Consider the following 21714-nt stretch of genomic DNA (forward strand, 5'->3'; position numbering starts at 1 on the left):
AACTTTATATTATTATTAAAATAATAGAACAGCTCCAGTGTCTGATTAATATGAATTTATTATAAACACAAATGCATCCTCAGACCAGCTAAGTGAATCAAACCTTCTTAAACTTGCGCACAGAAGGCATCATTGGAACCTAATCAGGGTCTTCAAATTTCTTAAAGGTTCGAGTAGAATTCTTTCAATTAAACACCAAGTCATATACTCATGAACACCAATGGAAATTAATAGAAGTGTATTTAAGACTGAAGTCAGAAAGTACTTCTTCACACAAATAGTAGATAGTCTTGAACAAACCCAAGTCAGGCAGTTGGATCAGACGCTTCGATAGACTTTAAAAAGTACAGGGCCTATAAAAGGCATTGGAAGTTTTTATGTTTTATTATTATGCAACATTGAATCTCAGTGAATTTAATTTAGCATTTCCGTCACTGATTAACAGAAAAACACTCTTTAATATCAAAGTGAAAAGAGATGTCTGCAAAGTGGTTTAAATTATTTACAAATATAAAACCAAAATAATTGAAATAAATATTCACCCCTTTTTGGGGTTGAAATTGCCTAATTCATCACTGGTGTAGCCAAATATTTTAAGAACTCATAAACTGTAATTAGTTCAATAGAGATCATTTGTATGCAGTCAAAGAATTTCAATTGATTGTGTTATAGATGCACCATTGTGCAGAAGGTCCAACTTGTGATGAGTCAGTATGGTGGCCTAACCTACACAGTGCAGACAAAGAATACTCCAAGCAATTCTGTGAAAAGGTGATTGAAAAGCACTAGTCAGGAGGTGGAGCGTGCACTAGGCTGAAAGATCTCTTGGTCTGAAAGGTGGCAGGTTCAGCATTTCCATATTAGATTGTATGGCATGCTCCCAAGTCCAACTAACCTCTTTTGATTGGGGCAAGGTTAACACCAGCATGTCTCTTGTGCCTCAGAAGAGGAACTTAAGAGTGCATGCTAAGTTGTTGCCATAAAACACTACAGAAACCAATGCCAGATAAAGATCCCCACAGGCCCCAGGGTGACACAGAGAGAAATTTATTTGACCCCAGGGAGAAATATGGCTTCTTAAAGAATCTCTTTAAATAAATAAAATGCACACAATTTGGTTTGAACACAAACGTGAATGACTGTAAAGAAAGAAAATTCAAAAGAAAGTTCTGACATGGTTGTCAGAGTCCCAGTAAGGCATTATAGAAACATATTGCTGTTGGTATAAAAGCACCCTGACACACTTCTGCTAAATACTTCATTGCCTGAAAGTCCTCAGTGTTAATGTGTCTGAGAGAGGATGTGCAGCATTGCTCATAACGACACTCAGTTTTGTTTTAATTCTCTCCTTCACTACAATCTCCAAGGGATCCGGAGTGCATCCTATAACCGAGCCTGCCCTTTTAGTTAGCTTGTTGAATTGGTGGGCTTCTCCTGAAGTGATGTTACCAGCCCAGCAATGTACAGTGATTCTACAGTGTAGAAAATCGATTTGGCCATCAGAGAGTTGTAGATGTGAATGATGCCACTTCTCACATTAAAGGAACACAGTCTTCTAGGGAAAAAGAGCTTACTTTGCTCTTTCTTATATAGTTCCTTTATGTTCTGAAACCATTCCAACCTTTCATTAATGTGGACCACTTAAGTATTTGTATCAGTGCACCACCTCTACATCCACTCTCTGATTAGTGACCAGACATAGAGGCTCTTTGGTACAGAGAAAGCCAATAACTAGTTCCATGGTTTTGCTGATGTTAAAATGCAGACAACTCCTCTCCTCTATCTCATCCACTTTATCAATAAATATCATAAGTGCAGAATCGACTTAGAACCTCTGCAAGTGACATGATCTGGTTTTATATTTATAGTCTGAGATGTACAGAGTTAAGAGAAAAGGAGACAGGTCCGTTCCTTGTGGTGTTCCAGTGTTGCAGACATCCGAATCATAGTGATACATTTATCAATGCTACACATGGACATTGGGTCATTTAATGCTGCAAAGTATTTCTTGCTTTTGACTTTGGTCCCCCTTGATCATTGCGACTTGTAGATACTCAATTGTTTTATCAAGCAGGAGTTGGGGGGTCACTTTTGATCATTTCAGGGGTGCAGATCCTCTATTGTTTAAACAGTCAGGCCCTGATGGTATATCCTCCCCTGGCAGAAACAATCAGGAATGCCAAAGATAAGTCAAAACACCTTCAATCATCAACATGATTCATCTCATCTGCCTGGACATGGGAGAAGCCAGCACCTCAGCTGAAAGCTACAGTAGAAATTCCTGGGTCAGCACATGACTGACAGATGGGTGGACTTGAGGAAGGTGCTTTGCTTCCCAGAAAACTTCTTAGAGACTACCATAGGACAGAAGCAGTGCTTTTTTCAGAATTAACAAATCAGGTAGTCATGCTAAAGCTAACATTTCTATTTGAGGAGAGGAAGGAAGAGGCAAATGAAAGGTAATGATTCAAGTATGGAGACTTGACGTGGAGCAGAGCATGTCCTGACCCAGTAGAGATGGGCTGCAGAGGCCTCGCGGCTCAATCCATGTGCATGACCTACAGTCCTCTAGATATCTAGATATAATAGGTGTGCAGAAGAGGAAAACCATCAGGGACACCAAACAGCAGCAGAGAAGGCATCGAGGTAGCTGTGGATCAAGAAGAGTGAGCCATGTACACAAGCTAGGAGCTGATCAGGGTGTCTAAAATGCCCAAGTGCATCCCTGGATGCATCAGAAACCATAAGGGTAAGATTTAAAGAGAAAATAGAAATGTGTGATATTTATACAATAAAAACTTGAATTCTAACAGAGTAAACTTAAAAGTCTCCTCCACCAGTCATGCATATGCTTTTCTGTTTCAGCTCTAATTTATTATTTATATTTTTTCAAAGAAATTCACTTTGCTATGATGCACTTCTGAAATATAATCATTGTTTTATTTTACGTCATGTTCCTGGATGGATATGGCTACTCTGGTGCTAAGTCTAATATAGTGTATTCTGTTCTCATATTCAGTGCCTGTTAGACTTTGCAATATCTCCTCAATCTACTGACATTTTAAACTTTGCTGACTTGTGATTTTTTCTACGGTATACTAGCTAGCATATCTCACGGTGGTGCAGCAGTTACCTCTGAAGCCTTACACTCCAAAGATCAAGGCTCATTTCCACCTGGTGAACATCTTTGTGAACTCTGCACCTTCTGTCCTTGTCAGCCCGAGTTTTTTTTTTTTTTAGGTATGCTGGTTTTTTAGCTTCATTTGTTGCCATCAGGTCATAGGCTCAAGATCCTAAGGATAAAAAGCAACTGGTACAAATACTCCTTCATACTAACTGGTATTAATTTCCTGAATAAGATGAACTTTACATCCACAGACTTCATTATGGGATGAAGAGTTATCATTTGCATCAATCATTAGTGAAGTCTTATTGTTGGTTAATATTTTATATGTAATAACCTACTGTATGTATGATCTAATGTTATGAGATCCATATTTTGCTCACTGCTACATTCAGTCACTTGTGCTAAGTTTATGTTTGATAGCTGTGTTCTTTGTTGATGTGTTTTTAATGTTACTTTATGGTCTCTCTGTAAAACCTGCCGATAAACCAAAATTCCAAAATTGAATTGAAATGAATTGGCCAGAGCAGAGGGAGAAAAAGAAAGTAAACTAGAACTCATTAATAGTTTCAAGAATTTGAGTCAAGAATGATTAGACAAGGAGTGGAGCAGGTCAAGTAACCATTCCCAAAGGTTTGTCCTTTTAATTTCAATCCCTTTTAATTTTGTCCTAATATTTTCATTGAGAAACCCTATCACAGCTGAGCATGAAACCATTTTCAATCGATCCACAAATTAAAATTATTAGTAATTGTCATCCATTATCCAGAACTGCACAGTTTGCATTTCAACTCCAACCACAGCCCTAGACCTACTGTGCCTACGGTATTAAAGACCGCTCCATTAAAGATGCTCCTTTAAAAGGGTATAATAATTACAGTTATGCCGACAGACACCTTAAACCAGAGGTTCTCAAACTGTGGGGCACACCCCCGTAACAAAAAAGGGGGCGCAAATGTTGCCATATGTGGTGTAATTTCGCTATTCGTAGGGAAATTTTAAACTTGTAGCGGTGTATCGGCAGCAAAAGATATAGGAATAAATTTTATTAGGGTTTCAAAAAAACGTTAGGGGGGCGCGATTAAAACTGTTATGAAAACTCGGGTCGCAAATACTTAAAGGTTGAGAAACGCTGCCTTAAACTATCTCTTTCAATATGTAACAAAAAATAAATTGTTGCCCTAAGAAACAATAAAAGCAGTAATGAACCACACTAGGTGAAAGGGCAGATAATGTAGAATCAGCTAAATTATTACAGAGGGACTTGGACAGCGTACAGGCTTGGGAAGAGTTGTGGTATATGAAATATAATGTAGGTAAATGTAAAGTATAACATGTAGGAAATGACAGTGTTAGATTTGAATACACAATGAGAGATGTTAAACTTGAAAGTGTTTGAAAGTGAAACAGATCTAGGAGTCAGAGTGGACTCATCACTATCTACAGTACATCAAAACAGTACTCAGAAGCGATCAAAAAAGATAATTGAATGTCATGTTATATTTCACAATGTGTAGAGTAACAGTTATATAATGCACTAGTGATTTTTCACCAGTAGTACTGTGTTCAGTTTTGGTCTTTATATTACAAAACAACATAACAGCACTAAAAAAAGTCCAGAGTAGAACAACTAGGCTGATTCCAGAACTAAGGGGTATGAGCTATGGGGAGAGATTGAAGGACTTGAACCTATTCAAAATTTATTCTACAACAAGAGCATAGGGGTACTCTTGATGACAATAGTAAGGGCGGAGATCATGAAAATGTTAGAAAGTTTTGCTTCATGCAACCCTAGACACATGGAATAAATTATCAAGCAGTGAAATGAAGACTTCAGGGACCTTCCTATCCTGACTTGATATTGTTTAGGCAATCTAGGTGAATAAGGTGGACAAGCTTGATAGGCAGAATGGCCTGTATTTCAGTTGTTCTAATGTTCTAATATAAATGGCATGGGAGATCAGCATGTAAAGGTATGCATGCAACGTATGCTTATGACTGCCACTTAAAGGTCACACATTGGGGTATCAAGAATGAAATGACAACTAGAAAGGTGTTGCCATTTTGGAATCCTGAAATACGTGATAAGGTATGGCTTAATTAAGGACAAACCTTGAATAGATATACTAGCTGCACAATTATAAAAACATTATCCAAGTTAAATATCAAATTACAAAATGACCTAACATAATTGATTGTTTAGTATATTGAAAATGGTTATTTCATAATCAGCTACAGAGGCAAACTAATAAAGACAAAGGAGCCAGTGGCAATCTAAAACCTTAAAATCTTAAATCTTAAGAGATAAAAGTATAAGAACAAAGACAAAGTGAATGCAATAAATATTCTTCTGAAATGAAGAACTGAGGGGCAAAGCTAAACCTTGAAACAAACAAAAAAAAGAAAAGTGCCAAAGTGGAACTAGAAAGGGTCAGTGATGTTTAAAAGCTAAACCCAACATTTTAAGTAGAAATTGACTAAATCACTCTCTAAACCTAAACTTAAACAAGAATACTCAATTTTTACTTTTTCGGAAGATTAAATACAATGTAAAGCTTCAGCATTGCTCTCCTTTTTACTGGACTTGTCCTGCCTAACCACCTTAGTCTAATACACCTCAGCACAATGCTTACCACCTCCATATCCATTCTCATAACTCAGTATTTATCTTTGCTGCATGTTCTGTCATTCATCAGTCACATCTTGCTTCCATACAGCATAATACTTCTCACACAACTTTCGGAATCTTTTGCAATTCAACGCCAGAGAGGCCTTCTTTAGAAGTCAGAATGTGGACAAGTCCAAGAATTTCTTTCACATACCTCTCACCTTTGCTGTCATTGCGCCTTTACCTCAATCTGTACTCAACATATTAACAAGGGCATCTAGTTTTAAAGGTGTCTGCTCTAATAATAATGATGAAATATAAATCTGAATGTTACAGAGAGTAGGGACAGAGTACCCTGTGAGCATACTATTTGACCTATATGAAACAGAAAATTGGGAAGCCAGGTCAAACCACAGGTGGGAAAATCTGTTATATGGTGGCGAAACCAATAGAAAAGTAATATTCAAAACCAAGAAGATAATAGTACAAAGGGATATTAAGAACATAGCAACATATGCAAGCCAGGCCAGCAACCCTGATGACCACAGCACTTGAAAGCAGTAATTGTAATAATTTTTCTATTAGTATTTTTTAATCCATTCTGTCATTTTGAATCATTTAAATTGTTACCTTTTGCATATGCTTTATTTATTTTATTGTTGTGATGGTGACATCACTGCATTGTCATTTTGGGCTGTGAATAATTATGAACAACACGATTTCACACATGATTTTCGTGTCCACAGCCATGTTGTGTTTGTCAATGTAGTCAGCTTCTGCTGTGAGACTGCTGGCATCATGCCACGTAATATAATTCGTATTTAAAATCCTGACGTCCAAACTTATGGATATTTTCTAAAACAAGGTATTTGTGTGGTTCATTATTTAAATGATGAAAAGATCTTTATGCTACCAGAAAATTTAGCTCTTGTTTTTTTGACTATACACCAAATTTTTGGTCCTTCTAGTTTTGACCTTTCCCTATTTTGTGACTATTCTTTTGTTTTTTTCCTTTTGTTCAGTTCCATTTCACAATCCGTTAGAAAGGAGTAGACCATTTCTTTTATGATCCTAAAATGGAAGCTGTGATTGAAGAAATACAAGCAGAATAGACCAACAGGTTGCATTTAATATTTATGAGTGGAATGTTGCCCTAGCGTTAGGGAAAAAAAATGGATAAAAATATAGCTCTAAATTGAAAAGCTCCTAAAAGGTAGATTTAAGTTCTACTGATCTGGAGAAATGGCTGTGTTTTTATTGTCCTGGCTCAGGATCATTGTGTACAGTCTTTCTCAAAACAAAAATAAAAGTAAGCTTTTGCTGTCAATCATAAACCCTTAAGTGTTAGTAGGTCCCAATTAAGACCAATTCCATTTTTCACCTTTTATCTTGTCTGGTCTAATGAAAAATGCTTAATTGTCATAGAATTGTTTTCAAATATAAAGTCAAGATTTATGCTATTTAAGGAGGTCCTATTGGGAGTGGTATAGGTAAAAATATTTGGTTGTTTACTATTATTTACTATACTGCCTTGGAAAGAAAAAGGAAGAACTTTTACAGTAAAAGAATCAAGAGATGAAAAGACAAACTCACAAATTTTTACACAGTCAGTGCCTGAAAGTTAGCCAGGACAAATGAAACAAAGTACCAAAGTATAGTAAGTTAACCAAAGTCAGATGTTCTTGCCAAAAGAAGGTTATAATCCTAAAACCCTCTTCAATACCATGGAAGTTTTGTTTATAATACAAAATCTTGGGGCAGTACTGTGGCACAGTGGGAGCGCTGCTGCCTCGCAGTAAGGAGATCTGGGTTCGCTTCTCAGGTCCTCCCTGCGTGGAGTTTGCATGTTCTCCCCGTGTCTGCATGGGTTTCCACCGGGTGCTCCAGTTTCCTCCCACATTCCAAAGACATGCAGGTTAGGTGCATTGGCGATCCTAAATTGCCCCTAGTGTGTGCTTGGTGTGTGGGTGTGTGTGTGTGTGTCCTGCGGTGGGCTGGCGCCCTGCCCGGGATTTGTCCCTGTCTTGCGCCCTGTGTTGGCTGGGATTGGCTCCAGTGACCCCGTGTTAGGATATAGCGGGTTGGAAATGACTGACTGACTGACAAAATCTTGGACAATGTAGACAGTATGCAATACTAGTGACCTGCTGACATCAAGCAATTCAACTTTATAATAACCAGCTTAAAATACCTTGGTTGGCGGCTACAGTTCCAGGGCCAAGGCCTACAAAAAGCTTGGACTAGGCCAAGTCAACCAGGTTCTTTGCTTACAAGTTTCTCACTTCCCTTTCTCCCAATGAATGGTGTAAAAACAGTAAATCACAAAGCAAAAAAAAAATGTGAAAGGTGACAAATTGAAAAGAAAGCTCAATATACAGTATATCCATAGATAATAGTAAGTACCCCAAAATATACAGTGAGTTAATATATAAATAAAACAACCACATTATTCTGTACGTGAAAAAAATGCCCTCCCTTATTCCCTAATATAATAAACATTACATATAATCCATAAAGAAAATATTCCACCCAAATAAAGATTACATATAATATATATGACAACTACCATAAAACAAAGACACACACACAGTCCAGATTGTAACAGCGACTGAGAACATGACAGAGAATGGTGAAGCCGGCCTATATTCTTGTAGTAAAATGGATGCAAAATAATTGATAATAATAAATGTGGTACCCCAAAGTAAAGAAAAATATGATAAATAAACAGAACAGTCTTACCAAAAATGAGTCCCAGAGGATGTTAATTATTTTCCAGTTAAAAACCAGAGAAAAAGACCCTCTGTCCAATTTTGGAGAAGTAGAACGTGTAAGTGTAAGTTCCTCAGCCTTGGTAGCAGTCATCAAAAACAGTTTTAGCATCTGCAGTTAAGATGGAGATCCAACTGTGGTGAAAAGCCCTCTATTTCTAGAAGTAACCTGGAAATATTTTTTACCAGAAACAGGAAGTCCCGTGGGCGGCACGGTGGCGCAGTGGGTAGCGCTGCTGCCTCGCAGTTGGGAGACCTGGGGACCCGGGTTCGCTTCCCGGGTCCTGCCTGCGTGGAGTTTGCATGTTCTCCCCGTGTCTGCGTGGGTTTCCTCCGGGCGCTCCGGTTTCCTCCCACAGTCCAAAGACATGCAGGTTAGGTGGATTGGCGATTCTAAATTGGCCCTAGTGTGTGCTTGGTGTGTGGGTGTGTTTGTGTGTGTCCTGCGGTGGGTTGGCACCCTGCCCAGGATTGGTTCCCTGCCTTGTGCCCTGTGTTGGTTGGGATTGGCTCCAGCAGACCCCCGTGACCCTGTGTTCAGATTCAGCGGGTTGGAAAATGGATGGATGGAAGTCCCACCTGAAAGAGTCAGCAACTTTCAATTATGTGTCTTCCCACATTCACTTTCAGTGGTTGCAATGGGTCAATGGCTTGCTTTAACACAATGAATAATTCACAGTTCAGTGAAAGAAAAACAAACTGACAGAAACAATTGAATAAACCAATACAAACGGCTACCTTGTGTTAGCAATGACTTTGTTGCTAACAACCAAAAATGCAGTAAATGGCTGTGCCTGTGAGAGCCAAAATGGTAGCATTGTTACAGTACAGTTAATCTTAATAAATGTGTTCAAGACTCAGTAAAAGTTTTTTTTGTATCCACATATAATTGCACCATATAATGTTGAAGACAGAATTTTAAATTTAATTTTGCTTTTGTTATATTTTTTATTAGAACTTTTTTGTTTTGAAAATTTACAAGATATCATTCTGTTTATCACAGTGGACACCATTTTGTAGTTTTATTGTCAAGGGGCTACATTTCATTGGTAGCAGCATGGCTCCAGAAGTTGCACATGGTAAAGTCACACTGTGAGACACTTTAGAAGTTGGTGCTGCATGTTTAACTGTTAAAGATTGTGGATATCCTAAGCAAACTCTGCTCTTCTGTGCTTCTTTTGATTACCTCAGACTAACTTCTATTAATCCCTAATACTCTCTTTTTACATTTTGGTTCCTGATTGTGACCTATTATAGTTTGGTCTCATGGCTTTGAAAGTTTTCCCTTACCGTTTTTGCTCCTGGCTCCTTTGAATAGTCCACTTGCCTTGCCAGTTTTCCCCTTGGTAATACAGGCATATTGAAATAAAAATAAAGTTAAAAAATATTGAACGCTCAAGATTGAAACGTTATTAGTAATATATGTATATTATCAAATTTGCAGGTTGAAAATATCAGAATCATTACATTTACACAATAAAGAAATTTTTTTTTGTGATAGATTGAACAATTAAAACAATTAAAAAGCACATCCCACACATTGACTGGAACTAGAAAACTGAATATTGGAACTCATTTTGTTTTGTGAACTATTTGTATAAGATAAACAATTATGTTTTTATTTCATTTGACCTTTTTGTTGTCTTCTGAATATTATTTAGTACTAGCTGAATAAAAAGGAAAAAGCAAAACCCATGATAAGACAAAAAGAAAAACTCTTAGACATAAACTTTAAAACAGCGAGATAATGAAGCTAATTTATTATAATTTATTATTGACTAGACTCAAACAAGATGGATTAATATATTAAAGAAAATCTTGAAAATGCTTGTACTTGCTCTTCTGGTATCCTTGTGGGCTTTTTTTTGTTTAAAACATTAAAGATGGGGACAAATTAAGTTCTATCTATCTATCTATCTATCTATCTATCTATCTATCTATCTATCTATCTATCTATCTATCTATCTATCTATCTATCTATCTGTCTGGTGGAGATCTGCACCACCACCACCTGATCAAGGCACCATGCAGTCCTTACATTGATGGATCAAAGGCCAAATGTCCAGTTGACCATCATTATTTAATTTTTTCACATGAAGCATGAAAACCATGAGGACTGATTGAGATCATTTATGTTAGGTAGATTGCACAGTGGGGGCTGAGCGGTTTCGTGGCCTGGGAACCCCTGCAAATTTTGTTTTTTTACCTCCAGCCATCTGGAGTTTTTTTTTTCTGTCCTCCTGGCCATTAGAACTTACTTTATTCTTTGTTACTTAGTATTGCCTAATTTTATTTTTATATTTTTCTTTTTTCTTTCTTCATCTTGTAAAGCACTTTGAACCCACATAATTTGTATGAAAACGTGCTAAATAAATAAATGAAATGTTGTTGTTCTATCTATCTATCTATCTATCTATCTATCTATCTATCTATCTATCTATCTATCTATCTATCTATCTAGATTACCATGAATTTAATAACATTGCATTAAAAACAGCTGTCCTTTTCTACTTATTTTAACTTTGTTGAATTAAATTCCTGGATCAGCCTTCATGAAATTAGATCTTAGTAGTCCCTACCTCTTAACAAGAATCAAAGAGGATGACAAATAGAGTACAATTACTGGACATTATTAGTATTCAGTTATGCCATACGGTTTAGCTAATGCATTGGCTGTTTTTTAGTTAAATGTTAATAATATTTTTAGGGATGAATTAAGAAAGTATGCACTGGTCTTCACTGATGATATAGGGTTCTTTTTTAATTTGGATGAGCACATCAATTAAGTAAAAAAGGTTTTATCTTGTTTTTGCACTATCTATTTGCAAAACTCAGCAGTTGCAAGCTTCATAAACCTCGATATTTTTTGGGGTTATCAAATCTTTCACACTGCATTAAGTATAGATTCTATTAAGGTTCATGCAGGTATAAATTGAAAGGATCTTAATACAGATAAACAGTTTGCTATTGAACAGATAATTCATTAAGACTTTTAGTACAGTTACAGCTCCAATTACCTTTGTAATGAATAAATCAAATTGTAAGTTGTGTTGCTGTTCAGAAGCTTAAAATATGTTTGATAAACTCAAAGCTCTGTTTACATAAGCTCTAGTTATTGTACACCCAAGTATTTGTCAACCTTTGAATTAGAAGAAAATGCTTCAGATTTAGGAGTTGGAGCTGTCGTCAGCAATTTTCTGACACAGGCAAACTTTGTCCTTGTGCTTACTTTCCCTGCTAGGTGCTCGAATCCAGTCCATGCATAGATAGAAGTCACTCTGTAGTAAACACTCTAGAAAAGGTGCACTTTATAAGGTGAGGAATTTAGAAAATGTACTTTGGGATGTAGAAATTTTTTTTTTGTAACAGACAAGACCCATATTCACAGGATAAGCAGAGGTCAGGAAACCGAAAAGGCAAATAAACCTAGTGGCAAAATCCTAATCGAAGATCATTGCTAATTGTTCAAAATTTCAGAGAAAGCACAAGACCGGGAGTCAGAGTTATAAAACTTGCATATGCACAAAGAGAAACAAGAAAAGTACATACCCAGTTTTCCATGCAAAAATCTGTATTTATAAAAGGAAAATCGATGAGAGAACGTCTGTATATCTACAGTAACTCTGACCCATCCATGTGTGACATTTCAGATATATTGGGAAATGACGACATACATAATCAAGTAGGGAAGTTCTGCGAAACCATGTAAATAATGACTCACAAAATAAATTATATCACTATAATATATATAACTCATAAAATAATTTATATCAATGTGCCATTATTATAATGTTCATTGACATGACAAGCATTAACCCTCAAAAGCCATGAATATCTTAAAGCATAGGCTGTTTTTAGTTTCCTTTTAAGAGGACTAATGCTGCATATTTGCAGTGAAGAACTTTTTTGGTTTTTCCTCAGTTTATATATCCATTGTCACTTCTTGGGGAGCTGACCGACAGGTCAGGGATATTTAAGCCAAGCTTCACTCCATCAATGCCACTGTACTGGGAGCCATTAACCAACTGGTTAGGCAGTACATCCAGTTTTGTGTAGTGTGGGTGTACATGCATGTTTTTGCCCACATGAAAAGGCAATTTGTCACAGTGTCCAGTTCTCCTAATGTAATCAGAGCAAGAATGAAGATGCTTTTGTTAACCGCAAGCAGTGACATTCCATTAATGTACAGCTCATCTATGATGACAAGAGGAGACTGTCAAACACCATGGCTCAATGGCCTGGGTCAACCTGTGATTTGTTTATTTTGAGGCAAAGTAGCTTTGACATACGTGAAGGCACTGTATGTGGCAGCTGTCATGTTGATAAGTTAACTGGCCTTATATATAATAATTATATTGTATTATTATTATAATTATAATTGTTGATAAGCTAACTAACCTTAGTTCTTCCTATTCATTGTAACAGCAAGCATGTCATGACATGTGGCAGATGATAGTGGCTGTCCACTCAGATGCTGCTGCATTATGCCTTTCCCCGGCCCCCAGAACACAGAGAGCAGCTAATGTAGAGTATGATTGTGCACACTCAGCCAGATACTGTTGAATGCAGGTCTTGATGCGTCAGGTGGTGAGCTGCTCTACCATATGTATGAAGTTGATTTGCATTGTCCATGTATGGTTATTTGAAGGAAACAATCAGGTGTCGTTTGAGGCACACTCAAGTACACACATTTACAAGAGGATTGTGATTCATAAAGGTAAGTTGTGTAGAAATGTGTGTACGACAGGTTTTTATAAATAACCTTTTTTTGGTGTATGTCCTTTCCTGTTTATGACATATATATATATTTTCATAGTCAAATCCACACAAAATTTTAAAAAGACTGATGAACAGACAAAAGGAAAACTAACTACTCATAATGTTATTTTAATTTATCTTAAAAAATGTAGATACTGAACCGTGGGTGGTACTATTTTTATAGAAAAATGGACATGACATCATGTTGCTTCAACATCCCATCACGTCATTATCAAGTTGATATCATGCTGTATTCTGGAAATATTGTGGTCAAAAGATGCAAAGGTCCAGCAAAAATGGTACCTTTTAGTGAGGTTGTGTTAGTTTTTATTTTTTTCTAGAAATTTATGCATTGAAAATCTAAAAATATATTAGCCTATATTCTAAGTGAGACTACCCTGGAAATAACTGCAAAGTTTTCTAAATATTAATGCATTGGTTTTCATGTGATGCTCTAACAGACAGACAGACAGAAATTTAATTTTATAAAAATATGAATCTGACAATAATGGTGGCAATAACTGCTGAAAGGTTCTCATGCCATTTTTTAAAACCCAGAGAAAGAATATCATCAAAGAAGCAACAGACCTTGCAGAAGTTTGTGATAGAACTTATGTGAATGCTTTACATTGGCAGTTGAAGAGTGCTCCATACTGGCACTTATATATTTTATAGTTTGGAATACCAAAAGTTTTTGTATGTGTGCAGGCAGTGTTGGAAGATAGCCGATACTTATCAGTGTGCAATACTGTCACTTGCACATTTTACTTTTTGGAGTATGGTCACCTCTTTTTGCAGGACTGCATATTGGCACTTTTCACAACCTACTGATAATATGTGTTACCTTACAACTGTAGCAAATGAGATCAACAATACCTAATAGTGACCTTACAAACTAACTTGAATCCCTCCATCCATTTTCATAGAAGTATAAACAGCATAAGTGCTGCCTCTTCATTTTTTTCACATCAACCACTACTTTGTACCATCAATAAACAATGTGACATCTTCATGGATCTCTTCAGATTAGAGGTCAGTGACTCGCATGAGAGCAACATTTTTCTTAAATCAATACTGCTGTCAGGGTCTGGAATGAAGTCAGGCAGCTGGCATAGACTGATGTTGAGTCATCTTCAGAGATAATTCCCAGTTCTCTGGGATAGAGCTGAAGACCATCATATTTGCACATGATGATAACACAATGCAACCTGGAAAATATTATCAAATGGAATATTGCAACAACAAGTGACATTATGCAGAGTACCATTGCATACGGTTCATTCTGCCACTTGTAATGAGCATCATATATAACATAGGTGTGCAGCCACTGCCACCTGCTTGTCACTTCTCCCATTAGTGCCACTTCTCCCTTGCATTTCAGTGTGTGTGAGCCTCAAATTTGACTCCAGCACTAGTGCTTTTTGTGGGGTGTGATGTTTTAAAGCTGGGACAACCCTGAGAAGGAACAGTGGCTACACTAGCCTGCCTCACTGGGTGTGTTTGCACATTATGGTGCCGTGCTAGCTGCGCTTCAGAACAGTCATCCACCTGAAGCTAAGCATGTTCAGACCCAGCTAGGATTTTTGGGAGACAAAAGGAAAAGTTAAGGTTGCTGCTGGAAGAGGTGTTGCTGAGGCCTGTAGGGGGTACCTTCCATGTGGTCTGTGTGTGGATCCCAATGCCCCATTGCAGTGACAGGTACACTGTTACAGAAAGTATGGTGCTGTCCTTCGGATGAAACATAAAACTGAGGCCCTCATTCTTTGTGGTCATTAAAGATCCCTGGGCATCTTTCAAAAAGAGTAGATTTTATCCTGATGTTCTGGCTAAATTGCCCATCATTTTGTCCCCCTAATCATCCTCTGTCACTAATTGACTATCTCTCTCACTCCTTTACAACCTAATAGCTAATGTGTGGTGAGTATGTACTGTCACAATGATGGCAACCGGGAGAATGCTATACATTGGTGGTGGTTCAAGTGGCTCCCCTCTGTCTATTTAAACCGCTTTGAGTAGTGAGAAAAGTTCTATAAAATGTAACTGAATAAATAACTTAATTAATTCACTCATTCATGTATGTTTTACATGGATAAATCTTAATTTATTTCGAATATTGAGACATACTAAACTAGAAGGATATGAATGTAAAAGCTTGTAGCTTCCAAGCAGTTCTGTCGCCCACCACCCGCAGCTTCCAGTGCCCAGTCCGTCCCAACGGAGCATGGGAGTCCATGCCGGGTTTTGTGTGCCGCGAAGCGCTGGATGCTCTCCAAAGCTAGTTTGAACTACCTGGGTTGCACGCGATTCTGTCAATTGCAGGTACTTGATCACTTTCTTGTGTGCAGAGTTGAAAAGTTTTGGAAAGTTTGTACACACAGCGTTGCGTGACTAGAGCTCAGGCAGAAAACACAAAGACATTGTTTTCGGGCGATCTAACCCCCTTCCTTGTAACAGGACGGCATTCCTGGCTTGCATTCCTCAGCCGCTGGTGCCTTTGAGCAGACGAAAATAGCTTCCCTAACGTCTTCATTAGCGGCGTGTAAAGGAGTGGAGAGCGCTGAAGGCAATAGAAGCGCACCTTATGCTTGGCGCTCAAGAGCCTCCGCCTTAGGTTTTCACTGTAGCCGGGCGGCGTCACTTTCAAGGATTTACGCGTGACGTTTTGGTGACTTCACGGTAATGGAGTTTAGAACTCCTTATTAGTTCTGCCTTGAATTTACTATTTTGCAAACTAATGATGAATTGTTGCATAGCTATTGCTTTCTCCATACTAGTCACTTTTTAAAAGCCCTGGGAAAAATTGGTTTACAATCCTGAGATGCACTTATAGTGCCCTCCATAATGTTTGGGACAATGACACATTTTTATTTGGTTTAGCCCTCTGCTGCACAGTGTAAAGTTACAACGTGATTAAAGTACACATTGCAGACTTTCATTTAAGGAGATTTGCATACATTTCAGTCACAGCATGCAGAAATTACAACACTTTTTCTACATGGTCCCCCCCATTTCAGTACACCATAATGTTGGGAACACAGTAATGGCAGGTCTCATATTTAGTACTTTGTTTCAAAACCTTTGCATGCGATGACTGATTGAAGTCTGTGCTTTATAAAAACATTACCGGGTGCTGAGGATCTTCTCTGGTGATGCTCTGCCAAGTCTCTAATGCAGCCATCTTCAGCTCCTGCATGTTTCGGGGGGTTTCTCCCCTTAAATTTCCTCTTCAGCATATTGAAGGCCTGCTCAATTGGATTTAAATCAGGTGACTGGCTTGGCCATTCAATAATGTTCCATTTTGTTAGCTTTGACAAACTCCAGTGTTGCCTTTGCAGTATGTTTGGATCATTATCTTGTTGTAGGATGAAGGGTTGTCCAATGAGTTTGGAGGCATTTACTGGAACTTGAGCAGATCAAATGTTTCTATGCACCTCAGAATTCATTGTGCCACTGCTGTCAGCAGTTCCATCATCAATGAAGATAACTGGGCCAGGCCCTGTGACAGCCATACATGCCCAAGCATAACACCCCCGGCACCATGTTTAACAGATGAGGTGGTCTGCTTTGGATCTTGGGCAGTTCCTTGTTGTCTCCACACTCTGCTCTTGCCATCACTCTGCACAGGTTCATCTTTGTCTCGTCTGTCCACAATACCTTTTTCAGAATTCTGCAAGTTCTTTTAAATCCTTTTTCATAAACTGTAATCTGACCATCCCATTTTTATGGCTAACTAGTAGTTTGTATCTTGCAGTGTGGCCTCTGTATTTCTGTTGATGAAGTCTTCTCTGACACATCCACATCTGTCTCCTGAAGACTGTTTCTAATCTGTCAGACTGGCATTAGGGCTTTTTCTTTACCATAATGAGGATTATTCTGTCATCAGCAATGAAGGTCTTCCTTGACCAACCAGTCCCTTTGTGATTACTGGGCTCACCGGTGTGTCCTTTCTTCTTCATGACATTCCAGAATAGTTGATTTGGGTCCTCCTAAGGTTATATCGATGTCTCCAATGGTTTAATTCTTATTTTTCAGCCTCATGATGAATTCTTTGACTTTCACTGGCACGGCCTGTCCTCACATTGAACAATGGCAACTACAGACTCCAGAGGGTAGAAGGAAGCTGAGGTGTCTCATAAAGCAATGAATCCCACCTGAGGAATCATAAACACCTGTGACGCCAATTGTTACAAAGTTTATGGTGCCCTGAAATGAGGGGACAGTGTAGAAAAAGTGTTGTCATTTCTACATGGCATGACAAAAGTATACATGTATGCAATCCCCTTAAATTAAAGTCTGTAATGTGTACTTTAATCATGTCTGAATTGTCTGATTTGTAATTTGGAACTGTGGAGAAGAGGGGGAAATCAAGAAAAATGTGTCTTTGTCCCAAAGATTATGGAGGTCCCAATATGTATCTATGAAGAAACTGATTGCCTTCAATCACTCCTGCAGACTGCTCACAGCCATTAAGGAGAGGGAAATGCTGCTGGTATGGTGGGCTGGAGCTGCAGGGGGTGAAAAACAGCCCAGTTATATCCTAATCAGACCAGCCAGGTCAGCTATCCCGGAAAAAGATACATAGACACTTAAGGAACAGTGTTTGCGGGATGGTGGAATGCTTGAAAAGGAAACAGCAGTTAAAAAAGAAACAATTACTTACTAACTCAGGTAGACTAGGAAACCAGCCATGAAGGAGCTGGATGTTTGGTAATGTGTCTGGTTAGACATCAACTAAGACAGTAATGGGAGTCATGTTCCACTGTAAATCTCTTAAATCACCTATAAAAGGCCGGGTGAGTGTTTTTTGCACCTCAGCCAAATCAGGTATGAATAAAGGTGGAAGGCATAAAAGAGACCTGTTACACCTCCCAGGTAAGTTAACTGGACCCATCTGCAGAGACAGGGAGGTGTGTGTGTGGCAATTGAGAGAGAAGGTAATTGGCTGTCTGCCCAATTCCATCTCAGCTAGATTGGTCACAGGAAAACAAGACAGGGAATAAAAAATAAAAATAAAAAAACAAAGAAAATCTCAATTCAATTAGCTGGACCGGCCAGGACAGGTATGGAGGGATGGGGAAGGCGAATGAGAACAGGCTCAGTTAAACCTCAGCTATGGGAGGCATACAAGCTTCCCGTCTCAAATTAACCAAACAAGCCAGATCTGCTAAACATGGCTGGGGGTGAGACAGTGTAAATGCCCAATTATGATTCAACTACCTATGGGGTAAGGGGGGTTATTACATTGAGCTGAAGAGAACCACACAGTCAAATTAACCAGATCAGTCAGGTCAGTTACATTTAGCTGGGGGCCAAGTGTTATGTGAGGGGTGTCACTATCCAGTTACAATGTAGCTGGACCAGGTATGGAGTAAGGGAGGGCATAACAGTTACACATCAGTAAACACAGCAATAAAAGGCACATAAACGTCTTATTAATAAATCTCACAGTTAAATTAAACAGACTGATCAGAGTAGCTCCACAGGGGAAGGTGGTGGTGAGTCTCATCTTAGCCAAAAAAACTGTGGAGGAGTAGGGACAGGTATAAAAGTACCCTGCTACACTTATTAATTAAATTAACCAGCTAGGGTGGGGAGTTGGTAGGGTGCAGCAAAGAGTCCTTTTATACCTTAACCTGACTGGTTAACCCAGAGGTTCCCAAGCTTTTTTGGTTTGTGACCTCATTTAGAAATTTGAGCTTTTGAAATATTGACATTCAATTCCTATTCAATGCACTGTTTAATGTTTTTTTCTTGTTTTAAATATTTTTTCATGACTCCATTAGCATATCAGGTGACCCCACTGAATCTGAAATCTTATGAATCCAGCAGGAAAGGGTATCTTTCCTTGTTTGCACCTAGTAAGATGTCTCCGCTCAGACAGAGTGTCTGGTGTTGGGATCCATGGGGCCAGGAAAGTGGGCTCCCAGTTAAACCTCACTCAGACCAGCCCATTTACTTGTAGGATGTAAGACGACAAGAAAATCTGTTTAGGTATATGTTGATCCAGCTGAAGAGGGGACAATAGTTTAAAGAAGGTATAATAATAGGTGCGAGTTACAAAACATCTGTAACCTGAATCTGCAGCACATTAGTTACAGTTTGACTTGGAATTAATCGTTTAATTGCCTGGTGGTTGTCATTTGGCAGTAAACACGTTTCCTTAGAGATTCTGTGAACATGAAGAATGAGCTTGTAATCAGTTTGTATGTGTAAATTCAGCTGTACACGTGCCCCTGCAGAACATAAATGTTATTTTGCCCTATTATACTCAAGTTTATGATTTTTGTAATTTGGTGAAAACTAACTGAAACTGTTTTCCCTTTATTATTTTGATAAATCTGAACATTAACAGCCAACCATTAACATCTTTTTGTAGATCATATATTACTGAAGGTTTCACTGGCCCCAGTTTCATCCCAAAGTACAAAGGTAAGCATTCTTTTGTAAATGACCATGAGTGGAGCAGATGCACCCTGCAATTAACTGGAGACCCCCATGAAATAAACTGAGATTAGTAAGTTATGAAAAGGAAGGATAATTATATTAGATGGGTGGCAGTAGCTGCTCCACCACTGAGGTGCTATCAAGGGGGTAATTGGCCGCCACAGTATACAATGAAAATCTATTCACACATTAGAGGTTTTACATTTTATTGTTATACAGCGTTGAATAGCAGTGGATTTAATGTGGCTTTTTTGGACATTGATCAACAGAGAAAAAATCTTTAATTTCAATCTTTAATGTCAAAGTGAAAACAGACACTGCAAAGTGGTCTAAATCATTTACAAATATAAAACACAAAATAACTGATAATGCAAGTATTCACCCCTTTTAATATGGCCCCCCAAATCATCACTGGTGCAGCCAATAGGTTTTAGAAGACACAGAATTGGTTCAATGGAGGTCACCTGTCTGGGAGTTCAGTTCATTGTAGTATAAATGCACCTTATCTGGATGGTCCAACTTGTGGTGAGTCAGTATGGTGACCTAACCTACACAACGAAGACAAAAAGAACACTCCAAGCAACTTCATGAAACGGCGATTAAAGAGCACAAGTCAGGGGATGGAGACAAGAAAATATATATGAAATTGAACATTCCTTAGAGTCAATTAAATCAGTCATTAAGAAATGGAAAGAGTATGGCGCCTCTGTAAATCTGAATTTCTTTGAGTATGGGAAAGGCATTATATTATTAATACTATTATTGGTATTGCTGTTAGCATTGTTATTGGTCTTATTATTTGCCTAGAGCAGTCAATCCACAGAAATTGAGTGATTGTGCAAGAAGAAGATGGAGGCTACCAAAAAACCTATGAGAACTCTGAAGGAGTTACAAGCTACAGGGGACAAGCTTGTGTAGGTAAAAATTGTTGCACGGGTGCTTCACCAGTCACCGCTTTATGGGAGAGTGACAAAGAGAAAACCACTGTTAAAAAATGTGTGCAGGATATCTCAGCTAGAGTTTGCCATAAGGCATATGGGAGACACTGATGTCAAGTGTAAAAAGATTCTGTGGTCTGATGAGACCAAAACTGAGCTTTTTGGCCATCAGACTAAACACCATGTTTGCCATGAGCCAATCAAAACCACACCATCCCCTTTGTGAAAAATGGAGGTGACAGCATCAGGATTTTGGGCTGCTTCTCTGCTGCAGGCCCTGGAAGACTTGTAGGGGTAGAAAGAAAAATGAATGCAGCAAAACACAGAGAAATCCTGGAGAAAAACCTGATGCAGTCTGCCAGCCTTGAGAGAAAATTTGTTTTCCTACTAGACAATTACCTCAATCATACAGTCAAAACCATAAAGGAATGGCCCTACGAACAACAACGTTAATGTCCTTGAGTGGATGAGCAAGAGTCCAGATGTCAATCCAAGTGAAAATATGTGGCTGGATTTGTTAAATGCTGTTCACTCATGACAGTCATGCAGCCTACAGAGCTTTTTTTAAAAAGAAGAATGGGCAAAAAATCTTAGTGCCCAGATGTGCAAAGCTGATAGAGACCTGTGTACACAAACTCAAGGCTGTCATGGCTGCCAAAGGTGCATCTAGTAAATACTGACTTGAAGGGGGTCAATACTTAGGTGATGAGTTATATAATGTTTTGTATTTGTAAGATCTGTTTTGACTCTGACATTGAAGATCAATGTTCCTTTAATCAAAACAAAACACATCTGATGTAATTCAATGTTGTAGAACAATTAAATGTAAAAACCTTCAAGGAGCTGAATACTTTTTATTGGCATTACATGTTGTTGCATGCATACAATTGGGGAGCACCTAAGTGGCTCTTTCAAGGTAAGGCAGTTGACCACAAAGCAGGGGAGAAAGCAATTGCTGACCAGCTCTTCTCTCTCAGAACAGAGGACAAGTCCTGGGAAAGACTGTAATGTCACCTCTGGAAGGTGTTGCCCATTTGGACCATGCTCACTTAGCATCAATAACTCTGTGATGGA

The sequence above is a fragment of the Erpetoichthys calabaricus genome, chromosome 14 (assembly GCF_900747795.2).
Source record: "Erpetoichthys calabaricus chromosome 14, fErpCal1.3, whole genome shotgun sequence".
Taxonomy (NCBI): Eukaryota; Metazoa; Chordata; class Cladistia; order Polypteriformes; family Polypteridae; genus Erpetoichthys; species Erpetoichthys calabaricus.